The sequence below is a fragment of the Oryctolagus cuniculus genome, chromosome 3 (assembly GCF_964237555.1).
Source record: "Oryctolagus cuniculus chromosome 3, mOryCun1.1, whole genome shotgun sequence".
Taxonomy (NCBI): domain Eukaryota; kingdom Metazoa; phylum Chordata; class Mammalia; order Lagomorpha; family Leporidae; genus Oryctolagus; species Oryctolagus cuniculus.
The window spans coordinates 153,262,482-153,278,307 of NC_091434.1; the positions used below are offsets into that span (position 1 = coordinate 153,262,482).

The following is a 15,826-nucleotide window of genomic DNA, read 5'->3' on the forward strand; positions in this document are numbered from 1 at the left end:
AGTGAGCTGGACTGGAAGAGGGGCAACCGGGACAGAATCCAGTGCCCTGACTGGGACTAGAACCCAGTGCGCTGGCGCCGCAGGCGGAGGATTAGCCTAGTGAGCCGCAGAACCAGCCAGCATAGTTCTTAACTAGATTGCTTTCTTGTTGTTGAGTCTCTTGAGCTCCTTAGATATCCTGGATATTAATCCTTTATCAGATATATACTTTGCAAATATTTTTCCCATTCTGTAAGTTGCCTCCTTTTTTGAGCGTTTCCTTTGCTGTGCAGAAACTTCTGAGCTCAGAAAAAAACCCGTATGTCTATTTTTGCCTTTAATGCCTGTGCTTCTGGGGTCTTATGAAAGAGGTCTTTGCCAATGTCAATGTCTTGTAATGTTTCTCCTCTGTTTTTCTCTAGTAATTTGATGGTTTCAGGTCTTAGATTTAGATCCCTGATAAATTTTGTGTTGACTTTTGTATAATGTGTAAGGTAAAGTCTCGTTCCATACTTCTTCATGCAGAGATCCAATTTTCCCAGCACCATTTGTTGAAGAGCCTGTCCTTTCTCCAAGGAGTGATTTTTAGCATGCTTGTTAAAGATTGATTGGTTATTGTTCATGAATTAATTTATGGGGACTCCAGCAGTTTGCTCCATCAATTGACATGTTTATTCTTGTGCCAGTACCAGGCTGTTTTGATTATAACTTCCCTGTAATATGTCTTGAAATCAGATATTTTGATTCCTCTTGCTATATTTTTATTTTATAGGATTGCTTTAGCTGTTTGAAATCTCTTGTGATTCCATATGAATTGAAGTGTCATTTTTTTTCCCAGATCTGTGAACATCTTTGGTATTTTTTGGAATTGCATTAAATCTGTAAAATGCTTTGGATAGTATGGACAGTTTGATATTAATTCTTCCAATCTATGAATATGGAGCATTTTTCCCATTTTTTGGTGTATTCTATTTCTCTTTAATGTTTTGTAACTTTCATTGTAGACATTTTTCACAACTTTGATTAAATTTATCCCAAGGTACTTAAATTTTTTGTAGCTATTGAGAATGGTATTGATCTTACTAGTTCTTTCCCAGTCATGGTTTTGTTTGTGTTATGAAGGCTATTGATTATTGTGTGTTGATTTTATATCCTGCAACTTTGACAAACTCTTTAAGAGTTCCAATAATCTCTTAGTGGTGTCTTTTGATTCTCCTATGTACAGGACTAAGTCCTCTGCAAACAGGGATAATTTGACTTCTTTCCCCATTTGTATCTTTTTCTTGTCTAGTAGCTCTGGTCAGTTGGGCCAGTGGTGCATTGGTTTTTGTTTATTTTTTTAAATAAACAGCTCTTCATTTTTTTTTGTTTCAATGTTTATTTCTCTTCTGATTTTTAGTAAGTATTGCTTTCTTAATAATCTGAGGTTTGGTTGCTTTTTTAAAGATTTATTTCGAAAGTCAGAGTTACACAGAGAGGCAAGGCAGAGAGAGAGAGAGAGGTCTTCCATCTGATGGTTCACTCTGCAGTTGGTTGCAATGGCTGGAGCTGCGCCAATCCGGAGCCAGGAGCTTCTTCTGGGTCTCCCACATGGGTGCAGGGGACCAAGGACTTGGGCTGTCTTCTATCACTTTCTCAGGCCATAGCAGAGAGCTGAATTGGAAGTGGAGCAGCTGGGACTTGAACTGGTGCCCATATGGGATTGCCAGCCCTTCATGCCAGGGTGTTAACCCACTGCACCACAGCACTGACCCCCAAGGGTTTGGTTCTTTTTCTAGATCCTTGAGATCTGTTGTTAGATCAATTACTTGACATTTTAATTTCTTGATGTAGGCACTAATTGCTATACATTTTTTCTCTTTACACTGCTTTTGCTGAGTCTCATAGTTTTTGTTATATTGTCATTGTCATTTGTTTCTAGGATTTTTTTCCTTCCTGATTTTTTTTTCTATAACCCACTGTTCATTCAGGAATGTGTTGTTCAGTGTTCATATTATAGCATATTTTATAGAGCTTTTTGAGTTGTTAATTTCCAGCTTGATTCCATTGTGGTCAGATCAGAAATAATACAAAATATGATTTCAAGTTTTTGAATTTATGGAGACTTGCTTTATGGCCTAGCATATGTTCTGTCCTAGAGACAGCTCCATATTGATGAAAAGAATATGTATTCTTCAACTGTTGGATGAAATGTAAACATCAGATTCATTTGGTCAATGGCATAGATTAGCTCTGGTTTTTTGAATTTATTTTTGTCTAGTTGATTTGTCCATCAATGAAAGTAGGGTGTCAAAGTCCTCTATTATTAAAGCCTATGTCTCCCTTTAAATCTATTAACGTTTGTTTTTAACAGCCAGGTGCCCTACCATTGGGTACATATACATTTGCAATAGTCACATTTTCCCATAGAATTGTTCCCTTAATCATTCCATAATGCTATTCTTTGTCTCTATCTCAGATATTCTTCTGCCTCATCAAGTCTGTTGTTAAGGTTTTCTAATGTATTTTATGTGACATATTGAATTCTTCATGTCTAATATTTCAGTTTGATTTAAGTATTTATCTGTTGGCAGAATTTCTCATATCATATGGATTTTTTAACTTTTGGTATTTGCATCTCTGCATTTGAGTAATCTTATGAATTACTTTTCAGGTATTTCATCAATTTTCATTTTCAATTTTAATATTGATGTATTGTGCTCCTTTTGGGGATTTATATTGTCTTCCTTATTTATGTTTCTGGTATTTCTATTTTTAGGCATTTGTGAGAATATGCTTTTATTTTTGAAGTATGCCTCTGGGTTAGCAGAGTGCCTGCTCCTTAAGTGGATATCCAGAATCGTGTGATGGGTAGGCCAGGGAGCTCTGGGTAGTGCTTAAGGGTGGGACGGGAGTCCAGAGTGACACCCAAGTCAATGTGGTAGATCTCTATCAGCAGCAGTGAGGAGGGTGTGATCACACTGGCTTGCATGGTCACAGCCTCATCTCCTCTCTGCCAAAGTGCTCCAACTACACAAGGTGAGCCCAGAGTGGCTGCACAACTCACCTATGCAGGTACACAAACCACACAGTGGATCTATGCTCTCTCCCATATGAGCACAGAACCCTCTTTGATGACCCTCCCTAGGCACTCGGGGAATTCTGAGCCTCTGAAGCCTGACACAATTGTCCAGAGACCCAACCATACCTCCATACCCTATTATACAGTCACAGAATTCCCACAGTCACAGCACACAGGGCTCCCAGAGTCACAGAGAGCAGGGGATCCACTTGCAGTCCGGTGAGTCTCCTCTGTCTGTGGAGAGAACTGCTGCAGGAGCCACTTGCCTGCCTGATAGAAGTTGGTCAATGCTCTGCCTTGTCAAGTAGAATCCAGATACCTTGATACAGTGCGGGTAGGGGAGTCCTTCACAGGCCTCTGTGGGTACCCAACCAACTCTCCAGGGCAAACTCAAAGACAGTGGAGACAATTGATTTATCCCTATCATAAAATCACCCAGTTGCACAGGCCACAGTAGTCTCTACTTTCTTTATTAAGGTGGTGCTCCCTCCCTGCTTGTCACTGGGCACCCTTGTGGGGAGATGGGAAGAATGCAGTGTGCTTTCCTTTCAAATTTTTAGGTGGGCATCATCCCCCCTCTAGTGTTCCAGGCAAGACTCAAAGTTATTGGGGTCTGTGGGGTTCTCCCTTAGGCAATATCACCAGTGACATGGTCTCGCCTTGCTCTAAGAAGATAGCTTCTCCTCCAGCCACCAGCTATGGGAGCTGCTGGTGGTATCCCGATTGCTGCTGCCACATCCCTCTGGCAGCTGCATGACTGTACCATCCGCACTGCTCCGTGGAGTCTTTTTCTGTAGAATTCGGTTGCAAACTTCTCTCCAGCTGTCTTCTGGGAATGCAGCTCCTTCTCTTCTGTTTTCTTGTTGTGGTCAAAATCACATCTTTTCTCTGTTCAGCCATCTTAAATCAGATCTGCTTTATTTTATTCAATGATATTGGTTGTAGATTTGTCATATATGGATTATTTCAGGTATGTTCCTTCTATACTTCATATATTCAAAATTGTTATATATTGAAGCGTATTGAATATTTTTTCATCTATTGAGATGATCATATGATTTTTAAAGACTTGCTTTTTATTTGAAAAAATTAGAGGAAGAAACAGACCTTCCATCCTCTAGTTCACATCCCAGATGCCAGCAATGACCAGGACTGAGCCAGACCGAAACCAAGAGCTTTACACAGATCTGCTACGTTGTGGCATAGGCCCAGATACTTGGACCATAGTCCGTTGCTTTTCTGAGGCCCTTGGCAAGGAAGTGGATCAGAAGTGGAGCAACTGGGGCAGGAATCCACACCCATTTGGCATGTTGGCATTGCAGTTGGCAACTTTACTCACTACACCACAGTGCTGCCCCCAACCATATGATTGTTTTTTAAAAAATTATTCAAAAAAGCAAAAAGACAGAAGAGGGAAAGAGTGAGAGATCTTGCATGTGCAGGTTCACTCCCAAGTGGCCTCAATAGTCAAGTCTGGGTCAGTCTGAAGCCTGGAGCTTCAACCTGGTCTCCCACCTGGGTGACAGGGTCCAAACATTTGGGTTATCTTCTGCTGCCTTCCCAGGACATTGGAAGGAAATGAGATTGGAAGCAGATCACTCTGATATGACATGCTGGTGCTACACATGATACATCAACCTACTGTGCCATAACATTAGGCCTGATCATATGACTTTTACCCTTCATTTTATTGATGTATTTTATTGATGTATCATATTTATTGATTTTTATCTGTTGAATCAGTCCTTGGATAAGCTCCATTAAATCATGATGAATGTTCTTTTTGACATGATGTTGGATTCAATTTGCTAGGATTTTGTTGAGAGTTTTTACATTTATGTTCATGGATATTGGCCTATAGTTTTCTTCTTCTTCTTCTTCTTTTTTTTTTTTTTGGTGTGTTTTTGATCAGAACCAAGATAATGCTGGTCTTATACAATAAGTTCGGAAGGGTTCTCTTCATTTAAATTTTTTGTAATTGTTTGAAAAGAATGGATGTTAGTTCTTTAAAGATTTGGTAGACTTCAGCAGTGAAGCTGTCTGGTCCCAAGCTTTGTTTGTAGATTTTTGATTATTGACTAAATCACATTATTTTACTGTTCTGTTCAGATTATTCTGTCATCTTGGGTCAGTTTTGGTAATTTACATGTATCTAGAAATTTCTCCCTTTCTTCTAGATTTTCTAATTTGTTGGCTTATAGTGGTTCATAATAGCCCCTATTGATCTTTTTTATTACTATGATGTCAGTTGTAATATCTAGTTTTCTTCTGTGATCTTGTTATCTCCATTGTTTTCTAAGTTTAGCTAAAAGTTCAACAATTAAAAGAAAAAACAACTCTACATTCCAAGGTCATTTGTATTGCTTTTTTAGTTTCTATGCCATTTATTTATGCTCTGATCTTTATTTCTTTCCTTCCAATAACATTGGATTTGGTTTGTTCTTGATCTTCCAAGTCGTTCAAATGCATTGTTAGGTTGTTAAATTTTTTTGCTGCTCTATTTGATGTAGATACTTGTTACTATAAACTTCCCTCTTAGTATTATTTTTGCTGTAGCAAAAAGGTTTCTGGTATGCTGTGTTTCCATTTTCTTTAGTAGCAAGAATTATTAAATTTCTCTTGGTTTCTTTAATAGCCCATGGTTCATTCAGGAGTATGCTTTTCAGTCTCCAAATATTTTATAATTTCTAGAGTTTGTTTTGTCTTCTAGTTTTATTCCATTGATGTAAAAAATACGTGACATGATTTGGTGTTTTTTAATTTGTTGAAACTTGCTTGTGGCTTGATCCATGGTCTATCCTAGAGAAATTTTCATGTACTGATGAAAAGGATATGCATGCTGCAACTGTTAGGAGGAATGTTTGTGAATGTCTGGTAAGTCCATTTAATCTAGACTGTGTTTTAACTTCTCTGTGTGAATTTTGCCTGGATGATTTGTTCATTGATGAGAATGGAGTATGGATGCCCTCACTATTATTGTATTGGGGTTTATCTCTCCCTTTAGATCTAATGTTTGCTTTAAAAGGAGTGTGCAGTTGCTCTCACTCGAGTCATTGCCTTGACCAGACATGGATGCGTGGTTGCTGTACCCACTCTTCATGCTATAGTTTCTCTGCACACCAGCAGGATGGCCCCTGAGCAGATTTGTTATTCAGACAAGTATTTTGATGAGCACTATGAGTACCAGCATGTCATGTTGCCCAGAGAACTCTCCAAATAAGTTCCCTAAATGCATCTGATGTCTGAGGAGGAATGAGGGAGACTTGATGTTTGGCAGAGTCTGGGATGGGGTCACTACATGATTCATGAGCCAGAGCAGCATATTCTTCTCTTTAGATGACCTCTTCTAAAAGATCAATAAAAATGAAGTATATCTGGAGATTGTCAATTCCTTCTCAAATTTAATGTACCTATGTATTCTGTGGCATTCAGTGAACATTTGAAAAATGTGCAAATCATTCATCCACCCATGTGCAAGAGCTGTATTCTTCCACAGCAACAGAGTTCAACTAAATGCAACTGCAAGTATGTTACTGTAAGGTGTTCAAGATAAAATTTTCTCTAGTCAGCTTTTCTCTTAATGTAAGTGCTGTTTGACTTTGCCAGTTACTTCTGTTAAATGATGTCTGTATATTGCACTTTCAAGAAATAAAAAATAAATTTGTACACCAGCATTAAGTGCATATGACATTTACAATTGCCATATCTTCTTATTGAATTGATCTGTGGATTTTTACAAGGTGATTTTGTCTCTTTTCAGTTTTGTCAGTATTTTTTTCTGATATAAGTATAGCTATACCTGCTTGCATTTTTTTTGTTAATGTGGAGTATCTTTCTTTCACTTTTAGTCTGTACAATTCTTAAACAACAAAGTGCATTTCTTATAGGTAGCATATCATTGGGTGTCTTAAATCCATTCATTCACTTAGTCTATATCTTTTAATTGGGGTACTTAGTCCATTAACATTTAAGTTTATGTTGATAAGTAATGGCAGTCTTAAAAGTCTTCTGTTTATTTTTGATATTCTTTGTTCTGTTTCTAGTAGATTTTATATTTCCACATGTTTTCAAATTGGTTCTTATCTATCTTCTACTGTGTGTAGAACTCCCATAAGCATCTTTGATGGTAATGAATCCCTTGGCTTTCACTTCTCTTGAAAAGTCTTTATTTCTCCTTCATCTATGAAATATTACTACCCTGGGTGAAGTATTCTTGGTTGGCACTTAATTTTCTTTCAGAACTCAGAATAGATCCTTCCATTCCCTCCTGGCCTATAAGGTTTCAGCTGAAAGATCTGTTTACCTAACGGAGGTGAAATGTGCCCTGATATTTTCTTCCTCCAAACAATAGAATTCTGTTTGTTTCATGGTTAGGATCTTTTCTCATCATGTCTACTTGGGTCCTATCAGCCTCTTATATGTGGATTTCCATATATCTTCAGATTAACTTTTCAGCACTTATGGAATAACTTTTCTAAGCCTCTACTACTCTTTGCTCCCAGAAATTCATACAGTTCAAATATTTGCTCATTTATTGGTATCCCCAAAATGTCAAAGTCTGTTTTCATTGTTTTTTTTTTTCTTCATCCAGCAAGCCCCCACCAAACCTTTTCTTTAGATAGGACTGACACATGTTTTAACACCTGTCTTCAAGTTCAGATCCTTTCTTCAGAGTGATCTAATCTGTTGCTCAGGATTTCAACTGTATTTTTTTTTACTTAATTAATTCGTCATTACTAAGAGTTCTGTCTGGTTCTCTTCAGAAACAGGATCTCTTTATGAATTTCCTGTTAGTATTGTATGTTTTCCTGATTTTATTCAACTATCTATGTATATTTTCTTATAATTCTTTGAGCATCCTTAAAATCATTCTTTTGAATCTTTTGCCCAACATTTCATCAATCTTTTCTTTGGGGTCTGTTACTAAAGCACTGATGTATTCCTTTGGGAGTATCATATTGTCTTGCTTTTTCTGGGTCCTGTGTCCTTATGTTTGTATTTGCACATCTGGCAAATCAGTTGTTTCTATCACTTTTAATGAGTAACGTTTGAAGTAAGACTTTTTCCTGAAGATGCATCTTTGGATGTTGGTTTGGGAGGCTATTTATAGTTTGTTATTTCTAGTTGGATTCTGTATCTTAGTCTTCCTGAATCTTCTTTACTTCAATTAATGACAGCATCAGTGGGGGCAAGAGATGTTCCTTTTGTACCCAGAAGGTGTGCACATGTCTTAATAGCAGCTTGTGGGATTTCTGACTCTAGTCCAGTATGGTTAGTGTTGTAGGAGTACCATCCTGAAATCCTAGAGGGGTCACAGGTCACACAGGTTGACATGTGTATAGTCAGGATCACGGTAGCACTAATACAAAGTCCAGCAAGAGCACATGAGTCCCTGCAGTGCCACCCCCAAGCTTTTATGAAATATCTTAGTACCTATCTTTTCCTCCCCCAAGCATACAAGTATTTTTTTAAAAAATATTTATTTGAAAATGCTACACACATACATACACACACACACACACACACACACACACGTCTTCCATATGCTGGTTCACTTTTCAGATGGCCGCGATGGCCAGGACTGGGTCAGGCCAAAGCCAGAAGCTTCATCCTGGTCATTTAAGTGACTGTCGGGGACTCAAGCACTTGAACCATCCTCTGCTGCTCTTCCTAGGCCATCAGCAGGAAGTGGTATCAGAAGTGGAGCAGCATTCATATAGGATGCCAGCATTGCAGGCAGCGCTTTACTCGCTATGCCCCTACACAATTATTGTATGTTTTGCTCCCCAGAGTTGAGAGAGGAAAGGAATTAGTAGTCCTGTGGGCAACTATGCCAAGCTAGGTCACATTTAGAGCCCATTGACACCACCACCCAACCAGCCCAGCATGGGGAAGGGCCAAGGCCCACTGTTGTTGACTGCTACTGAAATGGACTTGCGGTTCAAGACTGCTGCAACTAAACACAAATGATGTTGATCAGGCATTAAAATCAATTGACTGGGGCAATAGGTCTCCACTTCAGAGCCAAAGGCTCTGAAGTCACTGACCTGGGGACCAGGACCATTGGAATCATCCCAGTGAGGAATCTACCAGGTCCAATATGCAGTCTGTGTTCTCTAAGGTGCCAGTCTTGCAGCTACAGGACCTCACATAGTCTTGTGGATGCACACCGAGCCTTGTGGGAGGCTGGGGTTAATATAGGCTGATATATTCATTTGTCCCACAAAGACGTGTGACTGCCTGATGCTGGGACAGATCTAGAGTCTGTTTCTTTGATCAGTGGTCTGAGGTTAGAAGAGACCTTTGAGATTATCTGATGCTGGGTCTCACCACAGCAGGCCCAGCTTTGAGCTTCAAGGCAAAAACCCAAGTTCCACTTCTCACCTACCCCTCAGCGGTTGGAGTCTTGCTAGGTTTTCTCCTGGAGATTAGAGAACAGGGAATGGACACAATCCCTTGGCTGCCCAGGCTGACAGTCAGCTGAGTGACACCCAAGTCTCTCAGTCACTGGGCCTTGTACATTCTCAGGGTGTGTGGCATCTGTGTGATTCTGGCAGTGATACAGGTCAAAATGCCTCTATTCTATAAAGGTGTAGGCTTCCACCTGATGCTGGCACTAAACTCAAAGCAAAGCCCTTAAGTTCACTGTCTCGCCCTACTCTCTGATGGCTAGAGTCTCATTCCACCATCTCCTGGACATTGGGAAGGGTGGGGAAGTCAGACCCCTGGCCAAAGTCTCAGTCCACAAGTACTGACCTAGGGGTAGAGACAGTGGGGTCCTGTCCGAATTGAGGCTTTGTCATAGATAGGCCTGGTATTTGGTTTCAGGTCGAATATCCAGTCTTCATTACCTTTCCCTCCCCTTAGTGGGAGACACCTCTTTCCACACTGCACTGCTTAGTGCTAGGGTTCGGATAGCATTACAGCTCTTTCTTTCCTTCCTTCTTCAATGTGTCTTTTCTTAATATTATAGTAAAAATGGACACTGGCATCTCACCTGGCTTCCCTGATTCTTGGGAAAGTGACTTTATGCAAGAATAGGTATGAGTTATTTTCTTTGTGACAAAATCGCTGAGCATCTCACTGTGCCCCATACACACACACACACACACACATTTATATATATGTCGCTCCCCCTCTTCGCGGAGGAACGACACTAAACCCTGCGCTGTTCTTTTGTCTGCTTGGCCCTTCCCGGGTTTGCTGCTGGTTCTTCCCGGGTTGGCTACCATCCCTTCCACTTTCCCCACTTCCATGGGGGAGCGGCACACCGCCGGCCGGCTCTCTCGGGGGCTGCTCAGATGTTATTCGGATGTTCCCCTTAGATGTTCCTGGTGCATGTTGTCTCTCTCCTCCTTTATAGTCCTCTTCCACCAATCCCAACTCTGCTACCCACACGCCGAGTATGCTGCTCTCCTCCAATCAGGAGCAAGATCAGCTCCTGCAGCTCAGTCAATCAAATTGGTGAGAGGCAGCTGTGTAGAAGCTGTTTCCTCCTCTCCCAGCGCCATATTGTGGGAGAGCAGATGCATAGAATAAGTCTTAATTCCAGTAACTTAGTCTAGTCCGAGTTGCTCCCCACATATATACATATATTTATTGTCAGAGGACCTTCACTTGGTAAAAAAAAAAAAAAAAAACTTATTACAGCTACAAAGAATGCCATTTGCTGTTAGTGCCTTCAAAGTTTTATAATTCAGACTTCATTTTTGAAATACATAGTGTTTTTAAGACTTAAGACGTATTACTATCATTAATTTCATATATACAGATTTAGGAACATAGTGATTCTTCCCATTCTAGCCTTTCTCTCACCCATGCTCCCTTGCTTCTTCCTCCTCTCTCACCTATTCCCACTGTTAATTGTACAAAGATCTATTTTCAGTTTACTTTATGCCCATAAGATTAACCCTACACTAAGGAAAGAGTTCAACAAATATTATGAAGAAAGAAAAAAACACTGTTTCTCAACAGTAGAGACAAGGGCTGTAAACAATCATTGAATCTCAAAATGTCAATTTCACTCCAATAAATTACATTTTTGCTAGTCTATTAGTTATCCCAGATCAGGAAAAACATGGCATCTAAGCTTTTTGGGACTGCCTTAATTCACTAAATATAATGGTTTCCAGTTGCATCCATTTTGTTGCAAAAGACAGGATTTCATTTTTTATGACTGAATAGTGTACATATACCATAATTTCTTTATCCAGTCATCAGTTAATAGACATCTGGGTTGACTCCATAGCTTAGCTATTGTGAATTGAGCTGCAACAGATGTGGGGGTACAGATAACTTTTCATATGCTGATTCCATTTTGTTTAGGTAAATCCCAACTAGTAAGATTGCTGGGTCATATGGTAGATCTATTTTTCAGATTTCTACCTCTCTCCAGTGGATCTCCTCCCTCATGCTGACTTCTGATACCTCCTCTGGATTCTTGCAGTCACAGAAAGGCCCCAGTAGCCCATTTTACTGCCCACAAGTCTCACACACCACCCCTGACTCGGGAATGGAATGTAGAAGGTTTTGCTTGAGTGGTCCTCAAGGCTAGTAAGTTCCTCTCATGCTGTTGACATGCACCCTTGAACTAGGTTCTAGGGTGTTGCATGTGGTTCACTTTTCTAAGTGGCTGAGATTAATAAGTGAAAGGTATTCCAGAGTCTTGTTTCTTTTTCTTTTTAAAAATTAGGGAGGAAGAGGGAGAGGGAAGGAGGGTTTGGGAGGGAGAAAGAGGGCTCTTTCATCCACTGGTTCACTCCCCAAATGGCTGAAATGGCAGGCACTGTGCCAGGCCAAAGACAGGAATTTCACCTGGGTCTCCCATGTTGAGAGAATGAGCTCAAATACTTAGGCCATCTTCTGCTGCTTTTCTCAGGCATATTAGCAGGAAGCTGGATCTGAAATGGACCAACTGGGCCTCGAATTGGTACCAATATGGGCTGCCAGTGTTACCAGCCCTAGAGTCTGATTTCTTCGCAGATAGTTTAGGTATTGATATCATATACATGAGTGGAAAAAATTCTACAACTATATATATGAATTTCAAGAATTCCAGGAAATCCTAAAGGTTTTTCTGACCTAAGTCTCTGCAGGGATGGGTAAATTTGTAACTGTCTCCAACAACAAGTTTTTTATTTCTAGTATTGACTCAGTCCAAATTAATAACAATATCAACATAAATGAACATCTGGCCTGAGACATCTAAATGTTACTCTCCATGGGTGACATGAACTTGTGTTACTTGTAAGTGTGTTATTCTTAGTCAAATTCACTTAATTCCCAAAGTAATCAATAACTTTCAATGCTAGTGGCTATCTAGCTTCAGAGTGAGTTAGGCAAAAAAAAAAAAAAAAATTTTTTGTGTTGGCTTTGTAGCAGTGCAATAGTGATTCAAATTCTAGCTGCTGTCATTAACTCTGTAAGTGAATTATCTAGCACCACTTGCCAAAACTAACAGACCAGGAAATAAAATTTATTTCCTCCAAGTTTTCAGTTCACTGGCATTGAAAGGCTTGAGAGACTTGTTAACATGAATATATTGTAAGGATCTTAGGATTTTTGAAAAATAATATATTGAGAACAGGGGTGATCAGTATTCTATTCAATTCCATTGGCACTAAGGGTCATTTCTAATTATTGAAACTTTCTCATATGAAGACCAAAATAGCTTTTTTTAAAAAAGATTTACTTACTTATTTGAAAAGCAGAGTTAGAGGGAGAGACAGGTATCTTCCATATGCAGTTTCCCTCCCCAAAAGGCTGCAATGGGCAGGGCTGGGCCAAGATGAAGCCAAGCCTGGAACTCCATCTGGATCTATACGGACTCAGTGGCCCAAGCACTTCAGCCATCTTCTGCCTCCCCAGGTGTATTAGCACAGAACTGGAGCATAAGTGGAGCAGTTAGGACCCAAATTGGTACTCACATGGGATGCTGGTATTATGGGTGTTAGGTGTTAACTTAACCCAGTGTGCCACAACAGCAGCCCCAAGATCAAGAAAACACATAAGAAATTACCCTTGTTTTTTTTTGTTTGTCATTTTTTTTGACAGGCAGAGTTGGACAGTGAGAGAGAGAGAGAGACAGAGAGAAAGGTCTTCCTTCCATTGGTTCACTCCCCAAATGGCCGCTATGGCCCGTGCGCTGTGCCAATCTGAAGCCAGGAGCCAGGTGCTTCCTCCTGGTCTCCCAAGAGGGTGCAGGGCCCAAGCCCTTGGGCCATCCTCCACTGCCTTCCCGGGCCACAGCAGAGAGCTGGACTGGAAGAGGGGCAACTGGGACAGAACCAGCGCCCCAACTGGGACCAGAACCCGGGGTAGCGGCACTGCAGGCGGAGGAATAGCCAAGTGAGCCATGGCGCCGGCCACCCTTGGTTTTCATCCTGGGGAAAGCTGATCTCTTTTTTTTAAATGGGATGAACATTAATTTTAATCAAAAGTCACTTTTGGACTTTGGCTTGTATTTTCTGCATTTATTTTGGAGGATTTATTATGTTGATCAATACCAAGATTTTATTATAATAGTTCTTTAAGGTAAACAAGAGAAGCTAATGTTCAATAACATGCTCTATCTCAATCTTGAAAAGAATCCCTGTATAAACAGGGAATGGATTCCAGAAAAGACATATGAAGCATGAAGATTAGATTTTACTTCACTCTTTGGCGTCGGAAGTGGGTGGAACAATGATTAAGTTGAAACAAGGGACAATGGCCCCGTGATGGAGTGCAGGTCAACATAACCAGCTGGTATCATATTCTCACCGTTTTAAAAATAAATTGGCTGTGCTCAGATGTTATGTTTTGTGTTGTTCATTTGGTTTTCAGAGGAGCTTGGTTCCTTTTGTTTTGTTTGATCACACAGCCTTTTTCTTGGAAGAACTCCCATTATCTCGTCAGCTGTTACCACAATTTGTTTTCCCCTCTTTTGCTTTGTGGGTTATAAGAACCCAAGGCAAACACAGAGACGGTGAAGAAATGTGTGCTGTATCTTCCTGAAACATTATTGCCAGCATCCTGTTCATTGTTGCGAGGATCAGGGAAATGGTGGATTGGCATGTAGAGAGTCTCTCGGATGAAGGGATCTTTTTGTAAAGGAACCACATGCATAGAATAGCTTTGGGAATGAGTGTTATCCAGCTGAGGGAACAGCAGAACATTACCAATAAATAGGAAAGAAGCACCTTTTTGCAGGCACTTCGTGGATGCTGTTGATTCTTCTGATTTCTATCCATATCCTTTCAGAATCTCAGAAGCTTCTTCCTTTCTGCCTCAGTGAAGCTTTTGAGAATTTTTTTGCTTTGAAGACAAAAATAATATGCATCGCTCTTTTTATTTCCCTAGCATTTCCTCCAATGAATAGTTGTGGTCAGAGTAATTGCACCACTGAATAAGGTTAGTGTGGGATAACCAGGTATGAGAAATAATGAGTTCTCTCTAACTAGACTTTGTCTGTGGAATATGGCCCCATGTAGATGGTGTTCCTTGTTAAAGCTTCCATATTGGAGAAGAGTTAGAATTAAGTACCTATCATGCCACTAAAACGGAAAGGATTGTTTTAATTAAAATAGTATAGTAAACTGAATTTATATTGAAAACAAAGTAATGTACAAGTTACAGAAAAAATAAAGAAGAGTCATCCCTTAGGTTTGATTTGAAGCACCTTTATTCTTAGAATTAACTACTATTTAGTTTTTACTAAAATGATCTTTGCCCCAAGTGCAGGGATAAAATATAAAAGAGTTAAACCCCAGGCTAAGAATCAAAGTACTTGCCTAGTTGTGTTATGTATCCTGGGAGAATCTTTCTCACTTTGGACTCAATGAGGAAATTACTCCTCCTACCAAGAGGAGCAGAGCAGGAAGCTACTTCCAAAACAGGTCAATCAGAGTGTATAAAATTGAATCATGCGAAAGAGTTCCCATTTAACCATTTTTGCCCAATTAAGACATCAATTTCATGCTGATTCTATTGTGTTGATCAATAATTCCCTCTATTTGGGGGCTATGAGCTTTTCTACTTTTTTTCTTTCTTCTGTGCCTACGTAAGAATTTCCAGTAGACAGTAAAGGTTGCTCTTCCTGTATATCCAGATTGCTTTACTCTGGGGCTGAAATATCTATAGAATATTCCATGAGACCCATTTCAGCACTCCTCCATCCCAAAGGACCTCAACTTTCTCTGCCAATTTAGCATCAAAAGTTTACTGGGGGGGGGGAGGAGTGAAGGTGCTTTATATGTAGAGAAAATTGTGTTTTGTATGGTGGGTTTTGTTCTCTATTTTTTATTCATAATGTCTTTAATTGAAGAGCTCCTTCAAGTATATTTAGTGGTCCAAGTCTATAATCTCAACTGATTATTTTAATTAAGATTTTGGTGCCCCAAATGTGTAAGCCAGGTAAGCATCGTTCCTTACAGAACGCTGTTGAATGAGTGTTATACCTGTCTAGGTGTGTTACATGTTACACTTCGGTAAACTTCAACTTCCTTAAAAGCGGTCTTAAAATAGATTCCTGTGACTCAACTACTTATATGTTGTTGGCTTCCTTTCAGTAAAGGTAGCAGCAGTGCGGGCTTTCTCACCTCACTGGCTGTTAAACTGGAAATTACTCCTTGGTATGGGGAAATAGCTTCTAACTTTTTTCAGGCAAAGTTCCAACAGACCAGACCAATTCACGGTTCCTTACCTTTTATAATTTTATCACTTATAGAATCTCCACCATTCAAAGAGGAAGAACTTCCAGTTCACTGTAAAATGCTTTTTAGCACTTTTCAAAATTGCCGTCATTTA

The 15,826-nt window shown here is 39.8% G+C and overlaps 1 pseudogene; it reads left to right on the plus strand.

Moving 5' to 3' along the window:
* The first annotated feature begins 6,113 nt into the window (after nucleotides 1-6,113).
* LOC108176945 (cyclin-dependent kinases regulatory subunit 2 pseudogene) lies at nucleotides 6,114-6,401 on the plus strand (annotated as a pseudogene).
* Nucleotides 6,402-15,826: the final 9,425 nt, after the last annotated feature.